Genomic DNA, 9,125 nt, shown 5'->3' on the forward strand with positions numbered 1-9,125 from the left:
ATGATTTAGGAATATAATTAATTAAATAGATATGGGATCACATTGACCATAAATTATTATAGGCAACTCAAACAAAATAAAAAATGAGAATAGTCGTCCGAAAAATAGAAAATCCTTGCTAGAAAAAGTAACTGTTATGCAATTAGATCTCTTTTAATAATTGCACATTTAAATTTTTTTCTTGATCGGTAAGATGTCATTAATACAATGTTCCACAGTTCATTACATTCTCATTTCTAGCCATCAGAATTTGAAACACATAACTAATGAGTGTTATAGAAACTTAGCACAACATTGTTAAAAGAGAATATAAGACCATAAGCTACATCTAGTTTGAGGACATATTGTATTCGTTTAAGAAACTCTTATTGCAGCTTGTCTTCCAAAGAATCATACTTACAGTAAAAATTAACAGTAGCAAGTCATAGCATAATCAGTAAATTAATTTCGACAGAGCATATAAAACAATCACTACCATACATATAACTCCATAAATTACACCACATCAACCTTGAAAGGTCCAACATGTCCAAAACTTTCAAAACCTTCTCCATATTTAGCTCCAATCGCCTAAAAACAATGAAAAGTGGACTGAAAAAAACATAAATTCATCAAAATTTCCTACCCAATGATAAGTTAAAAATGAAAGTATTTTCACTGACGAATATATGCATAGTATTAGTTACTATGTTGAATTGTTGGTAACACGGAAAATACTCTTCCATTCTCTTACCCACCAAAAAAAGAAAGCACTATAAAAATCTCAGAGAAATTCTTTGCAAGATTATTGAAATTACAAAAGTGGTAAACCAACAAGTCATGTTTTGGATCAATGTTGGACCACATTTGTTTCACTTTAACTGTCATAATTACAACCTTAAGACTGGATTCTAAATTCCAAAATTAGATGAGCAATGCTTCCTGATGCCGCATGATTAGACATTTGGAATTCACTCAACCTTAAATTTTAAAAGAACACACAAAAGAAACAAAACTTAAAGTATCCCTCTCTTTTTACCTAATCAAAATCGTGTCTCAGGGAAGCTGTTGTCAGAGGCTTAGCTTTCTAGTGTTTACAACCCACGAAATAAAAAATAAATAAAAAAAGAGCCTCGATAACCAAAATATGCATGATGGTATTTTTCATTAGACAAATTAGTTATTGACTACAAATTGGGTAGTTTAATTATAATTACCTCTTGAGTCCTAGTTTTAGCTTTCCTTATTTAATGGCTTTTAGAGCTGAAAGCTTGAGAGCGACTGCAAATAAATGATCAAAAGAAATTTAAATTCATAAAAATTAATAAAACACCAAAAGAGAAAACTGAGTTTGAAGTTTTTGCTGAACTTACAACACATAAAAGATCTGTTTTTGTAACACATTTAGATTCTTGGGTTCAAATTTTGGAAAAATAATGATTGATACATGAAAAAAATGTCAGAAAAATATGTTGAAAAGAAGATGAGTTGTTCATATTATTTGATTTGATAAAGTTTGGTAATACTCACTGGTCCACTTTGATGCTAGAGAGTGGTTGGCCATCTGGCTTGAACAGCAGAACACAAGCGCTTCTGTGTAAATACAATACCAAAACAAAAAATGAACAAAAACTCTTTGAAAATTAACATCTCTTATTCCATACAATATATACAGTATATATAAGTAAATTGCTTACGGGTCTGACTTCAATATAACCCCACTCCTCTTCATCCATCTAGAATCGCAGCAGCTACTACTATTGTAGTTCCTGCAGCTGCTACTGCTATATTGAAATTGACTACCTTATATAGTTGATTTCACATTCTTACACACATGACAAACCAAAAAACATCCAAAACATATCAATAATCTAAACAAAGGCCAATTTAATACATTTTCTCAAACAAGTGGTAAGCACTGATAACAAAAAAAATGAACAACCACTGTGAAAAATACACCCGAAGAGTTAGTGAAATTTGATATAGAACATGCAATCATTTATAAAACATCATGAATAAATAAAGGAAAACTTAACAACTCACCATCACCAAAATCAATCAAACACTGTAAATCTGCAATTAACAAAACAAACAGCAAAAATTCATAAAATCAAACATGCAACAATATAAATCTACTAAACAGAAGTTAAGATAACTGTGGAAAATATGGAAGAGAATGCTTTTTCTCATTATATTTCTCTACAAGATTACAAGGATATATATACATGATACAAGTGTGTAGGTAGGACAAGGTAGCCGTCCTAGTGTGTAGGTAGGACAAGGTAGGACAAGGTAGGACGGCTGTAGGGGACAAGGTAGCCGTCCTAGTGTGTAGGTAGGACAAGGTAGGACGGCTGTAGGACGGCTGTAGGACGGCTTGACGGCTGTAGGACGGCTTGACGGCTGTAGGACGGCTTGACGGCTGTAGGACGGCTAGTGTGTAGGTAGGACAAGGTAGGACGGCTGTAGGACGGCTTGACGGCTGTAGGACGGCTTATTCTTCCAATACTCCCCCTCAAGCTGGATCAAGGAGGTTAATTGATCCAAGCTTGGAGAGCAGACTTTGAAACTGAGGAGAAGCAAGAGACTTCGTGAAAATATCAGCAAGTTGATCTTGGCTTCGAGTGAATGTGGTTTGAATTACCTTGGACTGGACTTGTTCCCGAACGTAGTGACAGTCAACTTCAATGTGTTTGGTGCGTTCATGGAACACCGGATTGGAGGCAGTATGCATAGCTGCTTGATTGTCACAGAAAAGAGACATAGGTGTGTTGATTGAGAACCCTAAGTCCGAGAGAATGCCCTTGAGCCAAATGAGTTCACATGCAGTGGAAGCCATGGCTCTATACTCAGCTTCGGCACTTGAGCGAGCAATTACATTTTGTTTTTTGCTCTTCCGTGTCACGAGGTTTCCTCCAACCAACGTGCAGTAGCCAGTAGTGGATTTTCTATCAATAGCATTCCCTGCCCAGTCAGCATCGGTGTAGGCAATGATTTGAGTATGACCATTGTTTTTCATGATGATTCCTCGACCAATGGAGCCTTTGAGGTATCTGAGAATTCTTTTAACAACATTTAAATGAGCTTCAGTGGCTGCATGCATGAATTGGCTTACAAGACTGACGGCGTAAGTTATATCCGGTCTGGTGATGGTGAGATATATAAGCTTACCCACCAATCGTTGGTAGTAACTGATATCACTGAGAGGTTCTCCTGTCAAGTCCAACTTCAATTTGCTATCAAAAGGAGTACGAGTTGGTTTGCAATCCATCATCTTCACTTCTTGAAGTAAGTCAATCACATATTTCCTTTGACTCAAAAAAAGTCCCTTGGGTGAAGTGGCCAGTTCAATCCCAAGGAAGTACTTTAAAACTCCTAAGTCTTTAATGGAAAATTATTGATGAAGAGAATGTTTAAGAGTGTGAATATCATCAATGTTATCACCTGTGATGATGATATCATCAACATAGATTAGTACAACTAATATGCCAACTGATCTTATTCGAACAAACAGGGAGGAATCAGCATGACTTCTCTTGAACCCAAAATTTTCAAGTACCGAGCTCAGTTTGGCATACCAGGCACGAGGAGATTGTTTCAAGCCATAGATTGACTTATGAAGCTTGCAAGCCATACCTGAATTCTGTGCTTGTGGATGACCCGGGGGTAGTTGCATGTAGACTTCCTCTTCGAGGTCTCCATGTAAAAAAGCATTTTTTACATCCATTTGGTACAATGGCCATTCATGGTTCACTGCAACAGATAACAAAACCCTTATTGTGCTCATCTTAGCCACGGGAGCAAATGTCTCCTTATAGTCCACTCCAAAAGTTTGAGTAAAACCGCGAGCCACCAATCTTGCCTTGTGTCGTTCAATTAAGCCATCAGAATTAAACTTGATTTTATAGACCCATCGACTGCCTACCACCTTCTTGCCTTTGGGAAGTTGAACTACACTCCAGGTTTTATTTTCATTCAAGGCTTTGAGTTCTTCTTCCATGGCTAGCCTCCACACAACTTGACGATTGGCTTCTTGAAAGTTCCTTGGTTCACTTTCATAGGACAGTTTACTGAGGAAGACTGCATGAGAGTGAGAGACTTTGGAGTAATTTACAAACTTGTGAATAGGGTACCTGGCATGGTAAGTTTCATAGTCTTGTAGCCTTGATGGTGGATGTCGATCTCGAGTCGGATTCCTGCGGGGTTGAGCTGGGATCACAATAGGTTCAGCTCCACTCTCTTGTATAGATGTTGTGTTATGGTCATGGGGAACTACTTGTGCTTCTGAGGCTTCAGTGTCGTCTCCAATAAGCAGGTTGTCATTAAGAGTTGCATGAGAGTCCCGGTTGTGAGGTAGTGAATGGACACAGTCACTTAGTTCGACTGGATTTGGCAATGGGAAGAGATCTAGGAAATGCTCCCCCTGACGATTTTGATCTGATGATTTGTTGAAATATGGTTGGTTTTCATCAAACCATACATCTCTTGAGACAAACATCTTCCTGGAGCACGGATTGTAGCATTTGTACTCTTTTTGGGTGGAGGAGTATCCCATGAAAACACACTTGACAGCTTTGGGATCAAGCTTGTCTCGGTGATGGGATTGAATATGAACATAACAGGTACATCCAAAGATTCTCAGATGGGAAAGATTACCTTTTTTGTTTTGCATAACCTCAGATGGTGATTTTGTATCCAGAACACGACTAGGCAGTCTGTTGATAAGATAGGTGGCTGCAAGAACTCCTTGAGACCAAAACCTCTTAGGCACATTCATTTGCAACATTAGCGCCCTGGTTTTTTCAAGTAGGTCCCGATTCTTCCTTTCGGCAATTCCATTTTGCTGAGGAGTACCTACACAACTTGTTTGATGTATAATTCCATGGGTGCTCAAATAGTTAGTCATATTTTTGGATGTATATTCAGTGCCATTATCAGACCTTAGTATGTGGATTTGGGACGAAAAATGGTTCATGACAAGATTATGAAAGTCCTTGAAAGCATCCATAACTTCACTTTTGAATTTTAGGAGGTACAACCAAGTGGCTCTTGAGAAATCATCAACAAAGATAACGTAGTACCTATAACCATCAAAAGACTCTAGAGGTGCAGGTCCCCAAACATCGGAGTGCACCATCTCAAACAACTTGCTAGTCCTAGACATGGAAGAATTGAATGGGAGTCTAGTAGATTTTGACAAATGACAAATTTCACATACAACGGAGGATTTGCATAAACTAGGGAACAACGTAGACAACACAGATTCTGAGGGATGTGCTAGGCTTTGATGCCACAACCGATGTTCTAGGTTTGAGCTGACTTGGAACCCCTTTGGAACATTGAGGTCCTCTGAAAAATACTACAGCCCATTTAGGTAATGACCTTCACCAATCAGCTTCTTGGTGGCTAGATCCTGAAAAACAACATTGTGGGGGGGAAAAATTGCACGACAGTTTAGAGAGTTTGTAATCCTTCCTACAGACAATAATTGAAAAGGAAAAGATGGAACATATAACGCTGTGGACTCAACAGTTTCTGAGATCAGTTTAACTTTCCCTCTACCTAGAACTGGCACACCTCTACCATTTGCTACAGAAACTAGTGATGGTTTAGTGTGGCTTTCAAAATCGTATAGCTTAGAATATTGATTTGTCATGTGATCTGTGGCACCTGAGTCTATAATCCAAAAATCATGAGAGTGACTAACATTTAGAGCAGTTGAAAGAGCACACATGATACCTGGAATGTCTCCTTGAGGTACATGACCAGATTCAGCTAAGAACCCTGCAAACTGTCCAAGAAGAGCAGTTTGACTTTCCCCAGTCGACGTTTCACCTGTGCTTCCTTTTCTGGTTTGAAGGTAGGTTGAGAACTCATTCAGCAAGTCAGCCGGATTGGCTGTAAAGTTCATCGACCCACCGATGGATGTAGCAGCAGCAGCATGGTACTTGTTTGTATGTGGTCTGGCGTGTGAGCCCTTATGATCTCTTAAAGGCTTGTTCTCAAACCTTGGCTTCAACTCAGGGTGCAATATCCAGCATCGATCTATTAGATGTCCAACATTATTACAATGTAGACACTTCAGATCTGGCCTTTTTCCCTTGTATACTTTATCTCCAAATGACTTGTGATTTGTCACAAAAGCTCTAGCCTCAGACACACTAGGTTTTACGTCAACATTCATGACTTTTCTGCGTACTTCTTCTCGCTGGATAGTAGTGCAAACACTTGCAAATGATGGAAGTTCGGGATTCATTAGAATATGGCTTCTAAGATCTTCATATTCAGAACCCAAACTTGCAAGCAAATGAAAGATTTTGTCTTCCTCGGACCTTTTTAACAGTACGGCAGCATCGATAGTGCGTGGTCGATACATTTCTAGTTCGTTCCACATGTTTTTCATGCAACCGAGATGATGAACAAATGATTTATCACCTTGTTGAAGACTTGCAAGATTCCTCTTAAGCTGGAACACTCGAGCAGCATTGTTTTGATTTCCATACATGTCCTTGACTGCCTTCCAAAGAGCACTAGAGGATTCTGAAAAACTGAAAATTTCAGACAGCTTAGGATCCATGGAGTTAAGGAGCCACGACATGACCAGCTGGTCTTTGCACAGCCATGCTTCATACTCCGGCGATGCGACGTCAGGTGCTTCAATACTTCCATTGACGAATCCAAGTTTGGATCTTCCTCCAAGGGCAAGAGATATTGATCTAGACCATGGAAGATAGTTAAACTCATTTAACAACACAGAACACAAACGTTGGTTTGGGTTGACTTCAGCTTCTGGAAAACTAGGGCGAGGAGCTGTGAAGCTTTCATCTTCTGAGTCAAAAAGATTATCTTCTGCCATTATCGAAACGAATGTGCAGAAGAAGAGAAGGGACAACAATGGAGTCAGGCCGGTTAAGGTTCCGGCTCTGATACCATGTGGAAAATATGGAAGAGAATGCTTTTTCTCATTATATTTCTCTACAAGATTACAAGGATATATATACATGATACAAGTGTGTAGGTAGGACAAGGTAGCCGTCCTAGTGTGTAGGTAGGACAAGGTAGGACGACTGTAGGGGACAAGGTAGCCGTCTTAGTGTGTAGGTAGGACAAGGTAGGACGGCTGTAGGACGGCTTGACGGCTGTAGGACGGCTAGTGTGTAGGTAGGACAAGGTAGAACGGCTATAGGACGGCTTGACGGCTGTAGGACGGCTTATTCTTCCAACAATAACATTAATGAATTTGACCTACTATTTTACTGTATTCGATTTTTGGAATTTTGAGTGAATGAATGGCAAAAGAACATATAACAAAATAACAGAAGCGTACCCCATTAGAGGAAGCCTGCCCAGCCAACCGGCCAGAAACATCAGCAAAGGTACAGAGCCCCGTTGCACTAAAGAATCAGAAGACCAAATCACTATATGAGCAACCCATATGAGAGGTAGAGAGAAGCGGAAAAACAAAAGGAAAAAGTGAGGAGAGAATGCAATGAAAACGAAAGATAAAGCATTAAGGCCTCTTAATAGAATAGTTCTCGATGATCAACACGTGGAAGACAGAGGCTAAAAAATCAAAGCAAAACCAAAAAATAAAACAATCAGCCTCTGAACAGAACCCCCCACAATGATCAACACGTGGAAGACAGAGACCCAAAAAGCAGAGTATAACCAAAAATTAAAACAATCAGAGGTCAAGCAACGGAACCGGATTCTCTCTCTTGAGCTCAGGATGGGATCCTCCTCAGCAGTTCATTCAGATTGTTGAAATTTTATCCAAAGGCTCCAAATAGGAGGCTTCTCTAAAAGTTATAATAATTATAGCAGTTAGATCAAGTTTGAATGGCCCAGATAGACTGCTCATGAGGATCCCCATCCTGAGCTCAGGAGAGGATCCAATTCCGCCAAGCAACAACATTTGTGGGACAGAGAGAGAAAAAATAATAATTAAAAAATTAATGGCGGGATAAACAAATTATTTAAAATATGGGAGTTAAATCAGGCCAAATGGTTTGTGGCACAGCAATCACTAAAAAATTATAAAACACCAAGAGAAAAGCACAGAAACAGAGAGGAAGAAAATGGAAGAGCCTTCGAGCATCTTCCCCACCAAAAACGACGCACACAGGGAAAGCACGTGCAAAAAACCCCAAAATGCATGTGGCATGGGTAAAATCGCCAATTCACGTATCATCTTGAAGAAGCCAAAAAATTGTGCGTTCCACCAGGTTTTAGTATATAGATAATTTTTTAGCTATAGGGAAAGCCCCTTTCTCAAGCTTCATGGTATTTATACGAGGAGAGAAGAAATCAACGGTGGAGATTGAGTAGTATGAATAAATGGATAGTGGGTACATTGTTTGCATGTATGATGGGTTGAATGTAGTTGCAGCCCATGTGTGATGTTGGAACACTGCTTTCGGTTTGTCACTTTGGGGCAAAGGGAATCATGAGGGCCCGTGGAGTGTGATGGGGTTGGGCTGTTTGGTGGACCTTTATGGCATGGTTTACGGATGAGGATTCTCTACAAATCCTTACATCTCAACCGTTCATCGTACATCATGCGATCAGTTTTCGTTAGGTACTATTTGTGTTTAATTTTAAATAAAAAATTCAAAATAATTTTTGACCGCAAAATATACGATGAACAGTTAAACTATAAAAATCACTAGAATCTCCACAATTGAATCGGATCGGATCCAAATCCTTGATTCACATGGTTGGATGTGGACCCAATACAACAGCTTTGTGTTATGTGTGGGACCCTTCAGTATATAACCTAAGGTTAAGGTATTTATTATTTGTCCGCTTGTCTGGAGATAACTTATATCACACGGAGAAGATCCTCATTCAATCGATGTTGGTGACTAGGTGTTGTGGTCAGTAATATATATAAATTTTCACATAATATTCATATATTTTGAGAACGGAATGCAGTTGTTAACAAATTAGCAAATTTAGTGCTTCTCTCGTTTTCACTTGTTTGGCATGCCGCTCCTCTTGTAGGGATTCTTCCTCTTCTGCACTCAGATTTTTTGGGCATGTCAGCCTGCAGATTTGTCTCTACTTCTTGATTTGTGATTTTCTTTTTTACCTAATCTTTTTGAATTTTTCTTTTCGTTTTGCAGCTTGTCTTGCAGGTTCTTACC

The sequence above is a fragment of the Pyrus communis genome, chromosome 2 (genome assembly GCF_963583255.1).
Source record: "Pyrus communis chromosome 2, drPyrComm1.1, whole genome shotgun sequence".
In the NCBI taxonomy this organism is placed as follows: domain Eukaryota; kingdom Viridiplantae; phylum Streptophyta; class Magnoliopsida; order Rosales; family Rosaceae; genus Pyrus; species Pyrus communis.